This window comes from Protopterus annectens, chromosome 3.part0, assembly GCF_019279795.1.
Source record: "Protopterus annectens isolate FY-2018-M chromosome 3.part0, PAN1.0, whole genome shotgun sequence".
In the NCBI taxonomy this organism is placed as follows: domain Eukaryota; kingdom Metazoa; phylum Chordata; order Ceratodontiformes; family Protopteridae; genus Protopterus; species Protopterus annectens.
In genome coordinates this window covers 51626330-51645173 of record NC_056731.1, presented here as the reverse complement: position 1 = coordinate 51645173, position 18844 = coordinate 51626330, and positions in this window count along the sequence as shown.

Below are 18844 nucleotides of genomic sequence, written 5' to 3'. Positions count from 1 at the left end.
GTTAGGTAGGAAGGAAGTTATAGTAAATAGTATATAGAGGGGTAGAAGAGCATAACTTCAGAATGGGTAGTGTAACAAGTTATCTTCCTGATAATAGAATTCTAATGGTTGTAGAAAAGTGTATGTTGTAAAGGTGGGGAATGAATATAAATGGGTATTTCACCTCTGTGAGCTATGTTTTTCTTACCTTTTTCTTGTTATTGTTTGGGCTAGTCATGGTTTAGAGATGGACATAGCTAGTTACTGGTCCTATACATCTTTAGGGATATTTTGAATTGGGGCAAGGAGCATGTGGTGGTTAGTTCAGCAGGAAGTGAGTTCCATTTTTTTCCAGCAGAGTTGGAAAACAATGAATCTCCAGCTGAGTTGTTGGCTTTGGTAGATTGTACTAGCATTCTGTTGGATGAACAGAAGGATGCTAGGTTGCTGTAGGGAGTAATAATATTAGTCAGAATGGGGGTACTGGTAGGTTGGTAGAGGGTTTTATGAATAACTATGAGTTGGTTATAATGGAGCTGATTGGGTAGTTCTAGCCAGCCTAATCTGTGAAGATTTTGACAGTGGTGGGTTCTGTAGGCTGAGCCTGTGGCAAATTTAGCTATATTTTTATAGCAGTTAGTGATTTTGTTAAGACTTGATTTGGTTAGATTTGTGAGGATGGGTGAGGCGTAGAGAAGGGTTGACAGCAGATGTGTCTGAGCTATAGCGGTTCTGGCAGATAGAGTTAAGAATTGCTTAATCCCATACATGGAGCCTATTTTTTTGTTAACTGGTTTTATGGTTTGTCTATATGGGCATCATACTTCAGATTATTATCAATGATTATTCCTAAAAGTTTAGTGCAAGGTTCAGGAGTGATTATGGTGCCATTGTCAGATGAGATTGTAATTATTGGTAATGTTAGCTTATGGGTGGGGGAGAAAAGTAGTAGTTTGGTTTTGTTTGTGTTCAGTAGGAGACGACGATTATTGAGCCAGTTCTCTACTTTGTTGAAGGTGATTTGGGATAGGGACTTTAATTCTGTGGGAGTAGAGGCAGAGCAGATAAGTGTAGAGTCATCTGCATTCTGTATACAATTTGCATCTGGAATAACTTTGGGTAGGTCATTAATGAATATAGAGAAAAGGAGGGGATCCAAGATAGAACCTTGGGGTACTCCAAGGGTGACAGGTAGAAGGGGGGATAGATTGTCTTTCCACAGAACAGCTTGTTGTCTGCCATGCAGGTAAGAGTGGAACCAGTTGATTACTGGGCTGTCTAAGGACAGTGATTTTAGAGAGTCTAGGAGTAGGTGGTGATTCACCATATTGAATGCTTTTGATAAATCGAGAAAGAGGGCAGAAGAGAGCTTATTCTGATTATGGTTGTGATTTATTGTGTGAGAGAAGGAGAGATGGGCAGTAGTTGTACTTTGGACAGGTCTGAATCCATGCTAGGTTGGGGCTAGGAGAGTATTCTGAGTAAGGTGAGTTAGAAGTTGCTTCTGTATGCATTTCTCCATTATTTTGGCTAAGGGAGATAGTATGGCTATAGGTCTGTAGTTATAGAGTTCAGTGGAGTTTCCCCCTTTATGAAGTGGAATAATTTGAGAGATTTTCCAGATGGAGGTGATGTAGGATTTGTGGATAGTACGATTGATTAAGATGGAGATAGGGTAAGCTATTTAATTAGCGGCCTTTTGTAGAAACTCTGCAGGAAGTAGGTTGGCTGCCAGGGTAGTAGGTTTTAGTTTCTCAAGTAGGGATTTAATATAGTCTGTGGGGATAGGATCAAATTTGAAAGGAGGGATATTTACCTGAGTGGTTGTGATTGTTGTAGATGAGGTGGGAGATAGATTATTAGCTAGTGACTGGACTGTTTCTGTGAAGAAAGTGTTAAAGGTCTTTGCAACACATTTAGGAGGTAGTTGTAGGGTAGCTGAGGGGGTGGGGATTGAGGATTTACCTGGATGGAGCAGTTTATTCAGACCTGACCAGAATTTTTGAGGCTGATTTTGGTGCTTTTGCTGTAAATTGAAATAGTAGTTTTGCTTGTCTAACACAATAGACCTTTTTGCTTCATTTCTCATTTGTTTGAATGTAACGTGGGCTTGTATGGATTTGGCGGCTCTTCAGGAGGTCCATGCTGTGTTACTAGCAACAAGTTTTTGTCTAGTACTACTGATTAGCCATGGAGCAATTTTGATTTTGGATCTGATTGTACGTGTGGGAGCATGCCTGTCTAAGATGGCAAGGAATCTAGTATTGAATTCTGAGACTGCTTCATTAAGGGGAAGTAATTTAAGATTAGCCCATTTGCATGAATTAAGATCGGCCTGGAAACTAGTTAGGTTAAAGTTCTTTGTATACCTAAGGGTTTTAAAGGTGGTTTGGTGAGACATGCCATCCCTTTTCCTGATTATATAGTTTAGCAGGTGGTCACTCGTGTCTTCAGGTAGGGTGTCTGATTTGTATAACTGAGGTTTGTTATTTATTAAGATCCAGTCTAGGATACTTTCCTTTTTTTTGGGCTTGTTGTTTCTGGTGGGGGTAGTAATAATCTGAGAGAAATCATGTAAGTTGATATGGGTGGTGAGGAAGTTTGCTGAACAAGTTGTCCAGTTGATGTTGAAGTCCCCAAGAATAATTATTTCTTGGCGGTGGTTAGTGGATAAGCATTGGAGGGTGCATTCTAAGGTGTCTATGTTGTTGCCTGGGGGGAATATAGCTACATACTATGTTTATAGATTTCTGTTTGTTAAGTTGGACTTCTGAGATGATTGTTTCGGAGTTGGTAGTTGTTAGGTCTTGTGCGGTGCTAATTGTGGATACCTCGAGGGTGGATTTATATAGGATGGCTACTCCGCCTCCTTTTCTAACTTTACGGTCAAGTCTTATTATATTGTAGTTGGGGGGTATAATTTAGTTATCAGGGATAATGGATTTGAGCCAGATTTCTGTAAGGCAGAATAGATCAGGGGAGTGCATGTCCAGGAGGGCATGCAGGTAGTGGATTTTCTTATTTATACTTTTGATATTTAGGTGACAGACTAGAAATGAATTGGGGGCATCATATGAGCTTCTTAGGTTAGTAGGAGTACTATTTGTGGGGTTAGTGGTAGCAGGTGAATTTGGGCCTGGGTTAGGGTGGATGTTGCCGTTGGCTATGAGGTTAGGTAATTTACTCCTTAAGAGTTTGGTGAACTTTAGTAGGAGTTGGTAATAGTTCTTAGTCCTTGAGTTTAAGTATGTAGGTCGTATGGGATGGAGAGGTTTTGGAGTAGTGCAGTTGTAGAAGAGGTGGGGTAGTATTGGTGGAGGGGTGTGCGGTTGGATGCTAGCGGTGGTAATTGAAGTAGGATACTGAGAGTTAGGTAGGTAGTGGAATTCATAGGCGGTGAAATGATAAAGTATTGCAAGTGGGGGGGTATGAGGTAGTAATATGGTCTAGGTTTTGGAGATAAGCTGGGAGTCAGTGGAGACATTGTGGGCTAGACTAGTAGCTGGGATAGAGAGTATGGGTGGGGTGATAGATGAGAGTGATTTATGGTGAGTTGGGAGTGGGGGGTTGGGTGTACAGAAGGTATGACTTGTGATAGGATGGCTGTGATTAGTGGGGATGGCTGAGTAAGTAGGTGGTGTGGTTAGGTTAGTATAAAAGTAGGAGTACTGAGGGTGGGTGGGAATTGGGGGTAGGGTAGGGGAGCAGAGTGAGCCCACAGGGCAAACAGAGTGGGTAGAGCCAGAGAAGGACTAAATTCTAGGAAAACAATCAGTTGAGTGCTGACTGTTAAGGTAACTTTAAGGGGAGATAGTAGACTGTGCAGTTGATAAATATATAGTAAAAAAGAGGGGTAAAGTGGGTCTACCAGACAGATAAATATAGTAGTAAGTGGATGTCTGAGAATTAAATTTTAAGATTGGAAGATAGTTATTCATGGAGATTAGACCTGGGAAGAGGGTGCTACCTAGTGGGCAAAGCTTGTATTGCAACCAAGGCTACTCGCAGGGCTAGCAGCTGTAGTGTGATAAGGGAGGGTAACACAGTAGTAGTATGAAGAGGCTATAAGATGGGAAGGTATGGGAGTTGGGAGAAGAGAAAGGTTTGGCTGCTGGCTGTCCTGGATAGGTTTTGTACAATAAACACCTGGGGTTGTATAACAAGTGTATTATTTACAAACAGTGGATATAAAACATACTTTCTTGTATCCTTGAGGGAAATGATGCCCAGAGAGGTTGGCTGTGTTCCTTAGCTTGGGGAAGAGGCAGCAATCTAAGACAGGGCAATAAACCCAAGACCTAGTACAGGTCAGGCAGGTTGGAGTGCTGGGTAGATAATGGGAGAAAAAAAAGTGGTGGAGTAAGCAGTAGATCAGACACACTCTCTAAGCAATTAACAAGTAAAGAGTACATTTGTAATCACTTTAACTAAGAATCCACTCGTTTGTATTCCAAATATTCTTTGAGGTTAGTTCAGTAAAGTGCAAGGTAGATGCAGTTTTCTAGCGAAATTAATACAGTAGGGTCTAAACTATCAGCTTAACAATTATATAGGTCTAGTAAAACAAAGCAGTAGAAAGAATGCACTAAGCATCCAAACACTTCATGGTGCAGATAACAGTAACCCAGCATGGAGAAAGGGATAGTAGACACATGTGTAACTGTTAGCTAAATGTTGCTTGTGTTCTCTTGTTAAGGAAAGAACCCCTATGTTACTAATTATTATATATATATGGGGCCAGCCTATCATGAACGCTAACATAATTCAGCATTTTAGTCTAGGGAGTAGTAATACAGCTGTAATGCCCTGTTTTATATCAGGTAAACCACACATTTACAGTCTGAACTACGGAGCGCTACTCTAACCCGGTGTTATCTTGTTAAAGTAAGTACCACTTCCTCTTAGAATGTTATCAGCTATATTTATGCATTTTAGCCTGAGGAGTACTAATATAGCTTTAATGTCCCAATTTATATCAGGTAAACCACTCAATTGCAGACTAGACTACGGAGCGCTACTCTAAACCGATGTTCTCCTGTTTAAATAAGTACTGCTTCCTCTTAGATTGTTATCGGTTGTATTAACCAAAGCAAATGTGGTTTACAATGCTACTTCTACAAGCGATATTCCTTGTAATAGTAGAACAGCAACAATGATAGTGAGGTATAAATTAAATTACTTCTTTAATTAGTGTTCTCCTAAGGATTCAATGTATGTGCAGTCCCTATTACCAGAAAGAACAATCACTATCTTAACGTGGCTTTACAGATTATTAGCTAGAGCCCTTTCATTAGTTAATGGCTCACTAAACAGCCCTCGCATATATAGTAATCAGTACTGGAATGCTATCCTGAATTTACGTTAACTGTTTAGTCATAGAATAGCCTTATACTGTTAATTTACAATAGTAATCCAGCACAATCACCCTACAGGAATTGAAATGCTACTCCGCTTTAGTAATGTTTGTTAGATAAGGACCATTACTCCCAACATTAGGAACAGAAAGCATTGCAGTAAAGTTCAGTAGCGCGTATCAGCTCCACATGCTACAAACATTCAAATATAGTTCCTGCCAGAGATAGAGCAGCTAGTACACCATTCCAAATGTAAAAATTATAGCATGTAGCTATACAGAAACTGTTTCTCTCACTGTAGCAAGTTCTCATTAAACAAATACTACACGTATCAGTTCCTCGTGGTACAAACAGTAAAATATAGTTTCTGCCAGAGATAGAGCAGCTAGTACTCCATTCCAAATGTAAAAATGTAGCATGCAGATATACAGAAACAGTTTCACACACTATAGTAAGATCTCTTCAAACAATAATGCAGCAATAAGAATCACTTACACAAGGTGGGGACACTGGAGGCAGGAGCGCACAGCAGCTTGGGGTTACTCTAAGATTAAAGATGGCACCACTTGGGGTTAGGTATATTTATGGGTTAGGTGAGGAAATAAGGTAGAAGAGGGAGGAGTATAGAGAGTTAGTGCATGTATAGACGGGAAGTGAGCAGTACTCTGCTTCGGCAGGGTAGGCTGGAAAAAGATAAAACCTATTGTTCTTCAATAGGCTGACATAGTTAGGCTTGAGAAAGGGGGGTGGGACAGGGAACGAGGAAAGAGCAGACACATAGGTATCCAGGACTATGAATGTATAGTCCTAGCAGGGAGGTAAATGAATGAAGCAAGGTAGGTTATGGAAGCAGAGTAAGAGCCAGAGAAGGACTAAATTCTGGGAAAACAATCAGTGGAGTGCTGACTGTTAAGGTAAGTTTAAGGGGAGATAGTAGACTGTGCAGTTGATAAATATATAGTAAAAAAGAGGGGTAACGTGGGTCTACCAGATAGATAAATATAGTAGCAAGTGGATGTCTGAGAATTAAATTTTAAGATTGGAAGATAGTTATTCAAGGAGATTAGACCTGGGAAGAGGGTGCCACCTAGTGGGCAAAGGTTGTAATGCAACCACGGCTACTCGCAGGGCTAGCAGCTCTAGTATGATAAGGGAAGGTAACACAGGAGTAGTATGAAGAGGCTATAAGATGGGAAGGTATGGGAATTGGGAGATGAGAATGGTTTGGCAGCTGGCTGTCCTGGCTAAGGAGTGTACAATAAACACCTGAGGTTATATAACAAGTGTATTATTTACAAACAGTGGATATAAAACATACTTTCTTGTATCCTTGAGGGATATGATGCCCAGAAAGGTTTGGCTATGTTCCTTAGCTTGGGGAAGAGGCAGCAATCTTAGACAGGGCAATAAACCCAAGACCTAGTACAGGTCAGGCAGGTTGGAGTGACAAGGTGGGGACACCGAAGGCAAGAGCGCACAGCAGCCTGGGGTTACTCTAAGATTAAAGATGTCTCATAACAGTTGAAACTGCACCTGTTTTACATTAGTAAGCAAATAGATATCAAATAAACAACATCATGGGAGAGAATTCTGCACCATTTATGTGAGGAAATTAGAATCACTAATCACACAGTTAACATTAACAGTTGTCTAATTTCATCTGATTCAACAACAGGACAGATTCCCAAGCATATAGACCCAGGTGCTATCAAGGAAAGACATTACAAGAATGGTGGAACCAAAGGAAGAACATGATCTAGCTTTATATCCAGCTTGGACTGAGATACAATTGTATCTACTGTTGACCAAGTATATGCTGCACAGATATCATCAATAGGTAATCTACTGTCAAAGGCTATTGAATTGGCCACTGCCCTTGTGGAATAAGCCTTAGGTTTAGATTGTAGAGACAATCCCTTTTATTGCACATGAAAGAAGTGTACTCAGATAATCATCTGGACAAGATAACTTCAGTAACTGCTTTGCCCAGTCAAGGCTAAGAGAACACCACAGACAATTAATTTGACTTTCTGAATGTTTAGTTCTGAAGAGGTAAAACCTAAGCTGGGGATGAACATCCAGCACATGTAGCATGTATTCAACCAAAAGATTGGAAAAAGACAGGTAGATTTATTGACTGCTTTAAATCAGCTTCAGAAGCTTCAGATGCTACTTTAGGATGGAAGGATGCATTAGTCTTTAGGTAAACCTTCTCCTTGTTAAAAATCAAATAGCATGGTTTGCATGAAAGTGCTTGTATCTCCAAAATCCATTTGGATGAAGTGACCACCACCAGAAAAATCATTTTCCAATCGAAGAATTTTAAATCTACCGATGCTGTTGTCTCAAATGGTAGCTTAGTCATTGCTTGTAACATGATGGTAATATTCCAAGAAGGTACCAGGTCGCTGATAGGGGGACAAAGAAGAAGAAGAAGAAGAAAGGTTCCTTTCAGGAAACCCTTAGAAATTCTGAAAGAGGCTTTAGAGCTGCCATTCTGATCTACATGGAAGCTAGAGATTGCTGCCATGTGTACTTTGATAGTTGTATAACTGGACCTGTTGTGAAAAAGTTCCAATAGAAATTTTAAAATGGAGGGAAGGTGGATGAAAATTGATCTAAGCCCCTGGATGCAGCCCATTCAGAAAATCTCTTCAATTTGCTGTGGTATATTTTCATAGTAGTCTATTTTTGCGAAGCTCATAAGATCAAAATGACATCTCTGGCTACAGTTAGAACTGGAGGAACCAAGAGGTTAACTTCATGGCTTTCTGGCCAAAAGGAGAAAGTCTATCAGGGTGTATTAATAGATGGATAGTGATCCAGTGTCCATTGAGGATGCAATAGAAAAAGCTACAGGAAGGGAAATCATGTTTGACAAGACCAGAAAGGGACATTGAGGACTACCGTGCCTTAAACATTCATGCTATCTGTATGAACTTATTCATTAAGGCTAATGGGAAGAAGAAATAGAGGAGATCTGGGGGCCATCTGTGGACTACAGCAACCCTTGGTGTCCCTGCAGTGGGATCAGGGCAAAGTAACTGCTGCACTTGTTGTTTTGGTATGATGAGAATATGTCACAGAAAAGTTGACCCCAGAGACTGAAAATCTAGGTTGCCACTGTTGAACTGAAGAGAGCAGTCATGATGCATCAAGATATATCTGCTCAACTAGTCCACCAGAAAATTGGATGACCCCGGGATATGCATTGCTATTAGAAAGCAATGTAAAGACATTGCCCACTGTCAGACTCTCATGGCTTCTCGGCATAGGGGAAAGGAGTGGTTCCTCCCTGTTTGTTGATGTACCAGACTACTGACATATTGTCTGTCTGCACATGGATCACACCTCTGGGAAGAGTTTTCTGAAATGCTTACCGAGCTAGGAGAACTGCCCCTATCTCTAGACCATTAATATGAAGGCTGAACTCTGTATGTGATCAAGTACCCTGGCCCATCTTCCCTTCCAAATACTCCCAGCCCTAGAAGAGGTGTGCATTGTCACTACTGCCACAGAGGAGTTCATAAGGAATGGAATCTAACACAGAGTGAGCAATTATCCACCAGGATATGTGTTGCCTGCAAATCTTAGTAAGCCTTATTTTTGCATGAAGCAGGTGATAAATATGGACCACTGTACGGCTAAAGTCTACTGAAGGACCTGCATGTAAAATCTGGCCAATGGAATAATGAGGATCATGGAAGCCCTAAGGCCCAATAGGGGAAAACATTAGTCTTGCAGGTGGCAGGGGTGATGAAGAACTTGAGTTGCAGTGAGGAAGAGGGAAAGCACCCTTTAGTTTGGAAGTTGGGCAAACTGTAAACTTGTGACCAGGTGGCACCCAGTAAATTCTGTCTGTTGAGATGGCATAAGCTGGATTTTGGTCAGATTTACTGTGATGCCTAGATCCTCAATCAGCTGGAACAGAAGGTCTCAGTGGTGCAATAATACGTTGTTGGTTGTAGTGGTCAGGAGCCAATCATTGAGGTATGGGAAAACTTGGAATCACTAATAAGTACAGACGTGGTCATCACTGCCATAACTTTCTTGAACACCCTGGAGGCTGTGGTGATACTGAATAGCAGAGCTCTAAGCTGGTGATGACTTGCTCCCAGACAGAAATGGAAAAATCTCCTTGAATGCTTTTCTGTTTTCACATGACAGCATATGTCCTGAAATCTATGGAGCACATCCAATCATCCTTCCTCAGTAGAGGTAAAATTGCATAAAATGTGACCATCTGCAATTTTGTTTGCTTGACATACTGATTTCAATGGCTCAGGTCAAGAATAGGTGTGAATTCCCCTCTTTTCTTGGGTACTATACAACACCTCCAGTAGACTCTGGATTCTAGTTGGTCTTTCGGTACTGTTTGGATGACTTGTTTTTCTCAGAGGTTGGAAACTTCTGCCAGGTCTGGGGACACATTGACTGGTTGGAACATTGAGAATGTTGTTCTTTTTGACAGGGGAAGGTAAAATGGTATAGAATAACTTCTGGATATAATATCTATCACTCAAGAATCTGTGGTAATGTTTCACCAGGTTTGTAGTTGCAGAGATAAGCCCCCAACTACTTCCAGAGTGCAGTAGTCAGGCAACTCTTCAGGGATGCTGAAAGGGATTTTCGGTAAATGGTCCATGAAAACCCTAGTTATGTGGTCCACCTCTGCCTCTAGGATGACATCCATTATTGTTACCTCCTCTTCTGCCATGAGAAGGTCTATCAGCAGGAGCTTTCTGGTAAACATTCTGTGACTTTTTGAACCACAACTTCTTCCTAGCCTGTTGATTCCTAGAGCAGGATCACTGGGGCATGGAGAAATGGATGCCAAGGGCAGAGAGAGCCTTAGCATCCTGCTGACTGTTGCTCAGCATTTCTTTTACTTTAGGTCCAAACAGGTGGAATCATCAAATGGGGAACTGATGAAAGACATCTTCAACCTTTCAGCAAATTCCCGTAGATGCAACCAGGCATGTGATGAATGATAATGTCGGTGCCTGCTGCCCTTGCCATCGCATCACCTGCACTGGAAAGCAGTAACATGACCATGTTGGAGGTAGATTTGAGGGTACAAAGCTGGGTGTTCACTGCCTTTGAAAATCTTCAGGTAGAATGCCTGAGAGAGACCTGGCAATCTCCTTGGTCAATTTTCTTGGAAATCTAGTGACATGAGCTAAATAATTCAGTGCTCCAAATGTAATAGTTGCTAAAGCATACATCCATTTCCCAAATTTGGTCCATAACCCTACATTCCCTATTTGGTGAATGGACTGAGGAACTTTATTCAGACAATTCCTGTTTTATGGCTACCGCTACAACCATCACATCCAGCAGTGGACCTTCGGTCCAGTATTTTATTTCTGTGGGCAATGATAGAATCTTGTTGGGTTTCTAAGGGATGAATTCCACCACATCAGAGTCCTTCCATGTCTGTTGAGTGATCAAATCAATGAATAAATCAACAAACGGTACCACCCAGGATAAAGATGAGATGGAACTCAAGGCTTCCAGGAGCATGAACATGTCTGAAGAAGAGATATCTGCGGACCATCACCCTCTCTGTTTCATCAGTTCAAGGGTCTCACCAAAAGTGACATCTTCAGAAGGAAAACCAGGGAAGCCTTCACTTTCATCCAAAAACTTGACTTCTGTGATGGACTTTGGGGAAGAGTCTAAGTGCTTCCATTTACACATCTGTTTTCTGTGAACCATCTGTGAGGGAGGATCAGAGGGTTCTGAATCAGACCGGAACCTTAAATAGCAGGTTACCTGCGAAACCTGTGGAACTGACTATCTCTTTCTGACAGAAAAATGAGCAGCAGAAGCTGATTCCAGTCAGGGTTCAGATGAAGCCAATGTGGATGAAAGTGCCTTTTCCCTTGGCATTGAAAAGAACTGCTCAAAAGTCTGGAAGGTCAAGGATGCCATCAGTTCTGCCACAACTGTCCTGTCTTCAGACAGAAATGAAATGTCAGAACTGAGAGGTGGCTTCAACCCTGAGGTGAATCTCAGTGCCAAGCTGTCAAGCGCAAACACACCAAGGGGAATAGATGGCTCAAAATGCTTCAGAGTTGAACCATCCCCTAAAGCCACAGCACCAAAACCTCTGCTCTGAGACTTCTCCAGATCCAAAAATGTCAGACCCAAAAGAGGAAGGAAATCTGTCAGAAATGAAGTCACTTCACCTACCAGTCCCGGCAAAGGTGCTCCAGGATAGATTGGGCCCAAGACAATTAGTGCCAAAGGGCAGACCAGTTCTGGAAAAGATAGAAGACAGGGGGTAGCTGATTCTGCACTTGGTATGTTCTCAGAAGATGGTACCAAGAAAACCCCAAGCTGTATCTGCATACTAAGGAACTTTTTTGTCATTCTGTCAATGTTCTGTTTGATCAGACTTCTCGATAACCAAGATGATAATGCCACCAATGGTGGTTTAGAATAGTTTCTCCCCTGCAGGATAAGTGAATGCAGTCTGGGACTCACTTAATCTGGGGATAATCTGGACTGATCAGAAGACGTATGAGGCAGAGAAACTGTCTTCAAACATGTTGGCACCTTGGGATCCAAAGTTGAAGCTAATGTCAGATAAAGGGAATGCTTGCAGGACTTCTCAAAGCCTGATTTTTCAGTTTCCTTTTCTTCCAAATTATCTTTCTGTCTAGCTTAGTTTTCTCTAGCTCCTTCTCTTTCTCCTATTCTGTCTTCTCCTTGGACCTTTTAATTTTGGTAAGGTGAGAACAGGCAGCAAAAGAAGTAGAAGGGATGACAGCCCCTGTCTGGGGAGGAAGGAGTCCCTTAACTATAAGTTTATCCTTTCAAGTATGCAAGACACAGAAACTGAAAAAAGAACCAGCCTGACAAGGGGTGTCAAGGTGAGCAATGTCTAAACAATAAACACACAGTGAGTGTGAGTCTTGGGGCAGCAGCTTGTGCCCACACTCCATACACTTCTTAAAGCCTTGACCATCAGCCATCACTAAAGTACAATACATACATACACACAGCAAAACCTTAGCTGACCTACTATCTCTATATCACTATGAGTATATATATATATAACAAAGCCTAATGAAAAACTTAATGAAACACCTAATGTAAGGAAGCACAGCACACTTAACTGTATAATCTCCAACTATACTAACACTACAAGAAGATAAACTGTAAGTATCTAAAAATCCTAATATTCTATCACCTCTAATAGAACACCAAAAAGAAAGAATTTCTCTCTGTAAGAGCAGGATTAGAAGAAAAAAAGTTAATTTCCAGAGTATCACTGAAAATGATACAAATGTTAAGAGCCCTCGATAGCTCGACCAAACACTTCAGTCAGCAAATGACATCTGAGGTACTGAGGTGGAGTTCAGTGAATTATAAGTAGGGGAGGAGTCAGATCCCTGGAATTAAAGAGCTTCAGATTTTGTTCTGAAGTTGGATCTGGTCAGATAACACAACCCATAGCTGAAATGGATGAAACTAGACAACACTGGATCAAAGGCTATAGCTGTAAATTATGTATTCCCACATGATTTGGTCCAAAAATACCCATATTTATGGGGACACAATAAAATTAAGTATTTAGGAGGATGGATTAAAAAAGATTATTTTGTGGCAGTTAAGGATATATAGGAAGAGACTAAAACAAATGAGAAACTGGAAACTCTTGTCTCTTGTTATGGATATGAATAGCAAGATACAAGCAGTGAAAATGTTTTTAGTCCCTTTAATTTTATTTCCTGGTCAGGCATATTTTTATCAACCAGAGAAGTTGTGGACAATAATTAGTACAGGGTTGAAGGAATTTATCTGGGAGGGGAAGGGTCAGTTGATCCATCCAATAGAACAAGGTGGTTTTGTATTTCCTGAGTTTTAGGGATATTTTAGAGCTTTACAGTTAAGGCTCATATGCTTAACACAAGTCAAAAGCTACAGTTCAAAGTGAAAAGAAGTGATGATTATGAAACAGGGTAGATATTCAAGAAATAAGGAAAAAAGTGGGATTTTTGGATGCAGATCCTTAAGGAGAATAACAACAGACACACAGAATAGTATATTTATAAAGTAGCAGAAAGTATTCTAAGAGCTAAGACAACATGGGAATGTAGAAGAGAGATTTTGCTGATAAGGATGATTGCAATTAGGGGTACAAAGAATAAGCAGGAGGGGGTTGGAATTTATTAGAGAAATTTGGCAAAGAAACAAAGGTATTGGGATTAAATAACTAGAGATGAAAAGGTAATAGAATGTGAAGAGGCCAAGAAGACACTTGGACTGAAGACTAAACACTACCTTCTCTATCAAGGATTGATATCAGAATGTAGGCAAAAAGAAAGGGATTGGAGAATCCCAAATGAAAGGGCCTGCTCTGGTAGATTTTTTATTTGAATCTATAACAGAAGCTGTTTTTAAAAAAGGGAAAATTTGTAGGACATATAAAATATTTTATGTTAACTGTAGGAATCAATCAGAGGAAGTTAGAAAAGATTGTGAAGAGAGAAACTGAAGAAGCAACTCAGAAAGAAACAATTGGAGGACATATGTATGGCTCCCAAATAAGCAACAAAGAATAGACAATTTAGGATTTTGCTTGAAAGTATTTACATGGGTATTTTTATACACCAAGCAGACTCCAAAGCATTTTTCCTCATGTAGATGGCAAATGTTGGTGGTGTGATGGGGAAGAAATAGGTAATCAGGAACATATTTTGGAGTGTAATGAGCATTAATGACTTCAATAATTCCCTACAGAGTACTCTATCAGCAATATTGAGTGAACTAATGGGTGTAAGTAAATAAATGTTTTTTTTAGCTGAGATATAGGATCTGAATTGCCTAGACATAGTAAGGCCTTGTTAAGCTTAATTCTGCTGGCTGCCAAAAAAGTAATTACTAGAAAATGGAAATCAGGATATAAATCATCAGAATTTGAAGTAGTGACTATTGTAATAGAAATAAAATAATTGGAAATGGGATCTTTAGAAAAGGGTAGAAACAAATTACATAGAAAAAATGAAAATTGTGGGAACAATACATCCAGAATAATGTTTTGGAGGAAGAGTGAGATTTAAGGTAAGGCAGGAATTCAGCAATTTAGGTAAGGTTGGATTGATGTCTTTGTGTCTTTCGGTGTTGGATTGATGATAGTTATAAAAAAAGATGTGCCACGGGATTCATGAAGCTTGCGCCAGGCGCAGGCATAGCGTAGGAGGTATAATGCCAAATATGGCCGCCGAGCGATTCAGGTACAATCCAATTCCACGTGCACTACCAGCGTACACCAGATCTGTGCAGCCCTCAGCTTAGGTATGCTAATCACCCCATGCGCAGTGCCGCACCATGCAAATGAAGGTACATAGCGATTCATGAAGTGGTGCAGGCATAGCGTAAGCCCACAGAAATGTAAACCAAAAAAAACGGTTTACATTTTTCCAAACAGAACATCGGAGCTATGAAAGTGGACCAGACTCATGTATTACAAAGTTAACATAAGCCAATGGCTAAATATACAGCCAATGGCATAAGAAAAGATGCACAACACCTAAAACACAACATTTACTGTCATGTCCACAGTAACGCAAAGTACAACAACAGGGCATTTGTGTGCAAATGGGAACACAAAGAAAATATATACAAATGTCATAAAATCACGATGTAATACAAATCATGATTTCACTATAATACTCAATGGTATGCATGGTACACCACAACCAAGCTGCAAGGGTTGCTAAGGGTCTGTGACAGTGTTCGGCATGGTAACTAGGAATTAGTAGTCAATGCCATGCAAATGATGCAAATAATAGTGAATCGCAAATGTCCCGCCGGACTAAGGATGCACCATACGGCGCAGTGCTACAACACCGAGGAGTGGTTTAGAGGTATACATGACATCAGCAGTGGGGTGTGCCACCATAGCTGTAAGCACATTGGAGCAATGCAAATCTCGCCTGGCCATTGCTAAGCAAAGCCGCAGGACAGGGGTGGGGATGTAGGTATAGCATAGTTTAGCTAAGAGCACATATGGTGCCCAAAAGTGCATGTGTACGGGGATGAAAACGTGCCCAAAACACGGTAAGTGGATGCACGCGCCGCGCACCATAGCTCAAACAGGAAGGTTAGGGGAAGAAAATAAGGAAATGCCGCAGTAGGGTAATTGGAGTACAACTGAGCAATTAACACCTATTAACTCACAGTGGGCAATCGACGGCAGCTGACAAGTCTGCTCGCAGAAACCTGCAAAACAGGATAGAGGAGGTGTCGGATTGCAAAGAAAAGACAACTGTCATAGCAGAGCAAAGCAAACCTGCAGTAGACCGGCCATAGAGCACATTACGCAACATAAGCCAGGTTTAGGAAAGTACAAATGAAAGCAGGCTGCTGGATACATGCCAGAAAATGGGAGGTGAAACGTTAAGAAATGTAAAGGGAAGGGCAAGAGGTAATCCACGGCAGCCAAATGTAATTCAACACCAAAGGCACCACAATAGTAGTACCTGTCGTAAAACACATAAGATACCCTGTAGCTATGTTCGTACATACATACCCTATGACATCATCAGTGTTCACAGCACAATAGTATAAAGTGTGAAAGCACCTCACACACACCTGTGTATTCCCAAACACTGCACCATCGGTGTAAACAGATGGGGAACTTTTACAATGTACATGTTGGGAGCTGCCATAGCTGTGATTCATCACCATGTGTTAGAGACTGAAGGTGTTGTGGAGGATGATGCTGACAACCACCGCAGGCCCTGGAGGAGGAGAAGAGTGTTCAGACTAAGGGTAACCTACCAGGGGCTACATAATCTGGAGATAGTAGAGCATTACAGGGTGGACAGGGACATCTTACAGCAAATAGTTGAGCTGTGCCGGCCACGCCTGAGATCCAGAAACAACAGAGGGGAACCCATCCCAGTGGACACGAAGGTATGTGTAAGCTTGCGAATACTAGCCACAGGTACCTTTCAAAGGCCAACTGGAGATATAATGGGGATCTCACAGGCATCAGCATCCAGGGTACTACACCAGTTCCTGGATGCCATGTTACCACATGCCAATGAGCATATATACTTCCCCCGAACTCAGGAGGAGTTGGCCAGCAATATGCGACTATTCCACCATGTGGCACACTACCCGGAGGTACTGGGTGCGATAGACTGCACTCACATACATATCAAGTCACCACCCGGTGAGCATGGTAGGCGCTACATAAACCGCAAAGGATACTACTCCATCAACTGCCAGGTCATGTGCAATGCCCAGGGCATTATCATGGATGTGTGTGCTGGCAGCCCTGGGAGCTACCATGACTCCCACATCTGGCATGCCTCACAGCTGTATCAGGTATTTGTCAGGGGCGATATCCCACATGGCCACCTTGTGGGGGATGCTGGCTATGCACTGGAGCCGTGGATGATGACTCCCATCAGAAATGCACACACACCCATGCAAGAACGCCATAATGAGGCACATGCACAAACCAGAATCATCATTGAGCATGTGTTCGGGATGCTGAAATCACGGTTCCATTGCTTGGAGATATCTGGTGGAGCCTTGCAGTACTCTCCAGGCACGTGTGCCCACATCTTCATAGTATGTGCCATGCTACATAATATGATCCTGCAGAAACAGCTGCAGCAGGGACATAATGGTGAAGGCCCTCACAGCCCACCTCAATTGCCAAGGCCATCACAGGCACAGAGGGATTCAGACCATGGACACAGTGTGCCAGCCCCTTTAGGCAGACAGAGGCATGCCCAATATGCCTACGCCTTGGCAAAGAGGGAACGTATAGCACATACACTGACAGTATAGGCCCCTACGGACTGACACACTTCTCCACCTGCACACACAGTAAAATGGATGGCACACACACACGACCACCTGTAAATTGTAATGTATAGGTGGCCTACTGTGTGAATCCTACATAGGAAGCCCTCAACCATTGCACACACAACAGCTATTGGAACAAGGAATGTCAACACCTGAGCAGTGCATGCACCTATCAGCATATGCTGGTACTGTATGTATAGGTTCCTAGGTACATCGGTAGGTACATGCCTGATTGTCAGAGGCCATTCATCAATCGAGGCAAACAGTGTCTGCTGTCACCACCACATCGAGTAACCAACTGTCCCTCAGTGGAGCAGAGCCAATTGCGGGATCCATGTGTGTAATCACTGTTCCCAACACACTCTGCATGGATTCCCTGGTGTGTTAATGAGGGGCTCCATATAATGTAATCATGGATGTAGTGACAAAGCATGGGGTGTACCCATGACAGGTATCTGTCACCCCAGCATGCTCCACCTATGGTTGTGTGAAGGTGTAGCACATTATAGTGTGTGGCTCACTGTGATATACATTCCCAATGCTGGAGCACATCCATTAAACATCACTTGGACATACCATTAATAGGTCTCATCCATATGTAAACTAACTGAGTTACCCATTTGATTGCAGTATGGAGTAACAGCCGTAGTACAGTCCACATACAAAACGCCATAACACGTGTACAAATCCCAGATGCCCAAGTGGTAAATGCACTGACTGTTGTGCATGTTCCCGGTTCCATGTCCTGCAAGGGACGTTACGTAATCCCGAAGGCATGAATAATGGATGTTGGATGCAGGTCATCAGATCAGGTTTAGCACATGTTAGCGGGAATATGCATTGCCCAGTGCTGGTAAGCGTTGTTTAAACATGACTATACGGATATGCGAGAAACAGGGCTAAGCTTCTCTGAATATCGCATAGATCATGGTCAATGATGTCCAGAACAGGTGAAACTAGCATTATTCACCCCTGTACTAATAGTGCCTGCTCTGAAGGGTAAAACGACCACTGCCAGGAGTAGAACAAGCAATCAGGTACACAATCACCTAACACTAAGCTACCCAAGATGTACCAACGGCAGGTGTGTAATGTGACAGGTTCAAACACAAACGTGCAGAGTCCAGGACACAGTATACACCGACATGTACACAATGAAAGGTGTATTCTCCCTCTCGCTCTCTCTCATATATATATATATATATATATATATATATATATATATATATATATATGTATAATAGAGATGGAAAGGGTGATAGAGAGATATATGTTGATATATACGGATTCACCTATATCTGCAAATATATAGATAGGTCAATGACATGTACACAACCATGGAGGAAGAAATAAATAGGATACTGCCAACTATGGAATGTATCGCATACCAACACGTGTAATCACGAGGTTTAAAGACCGAAAGAACACAGTACCGGAACACTGGAAACGTGTGTAATATTATCAGGATATTAAGGTGCATTTAATTATCGCTGCCGGTGTTGCGGTCCACGTAGGTACTGTGTTCAACTGTGTTTGTGATTGCTGTAGTCTGTGTATGTGTGTGTTGAGGGTGCCATGTGCATTTCCGTGGGACTGTAATGTGTGTGTGTGTGTTTGCATCATGTGTCTGTTAGTGCTAACTTGGAGGTAGATCATTACGGTAGGTGTGGTTATAG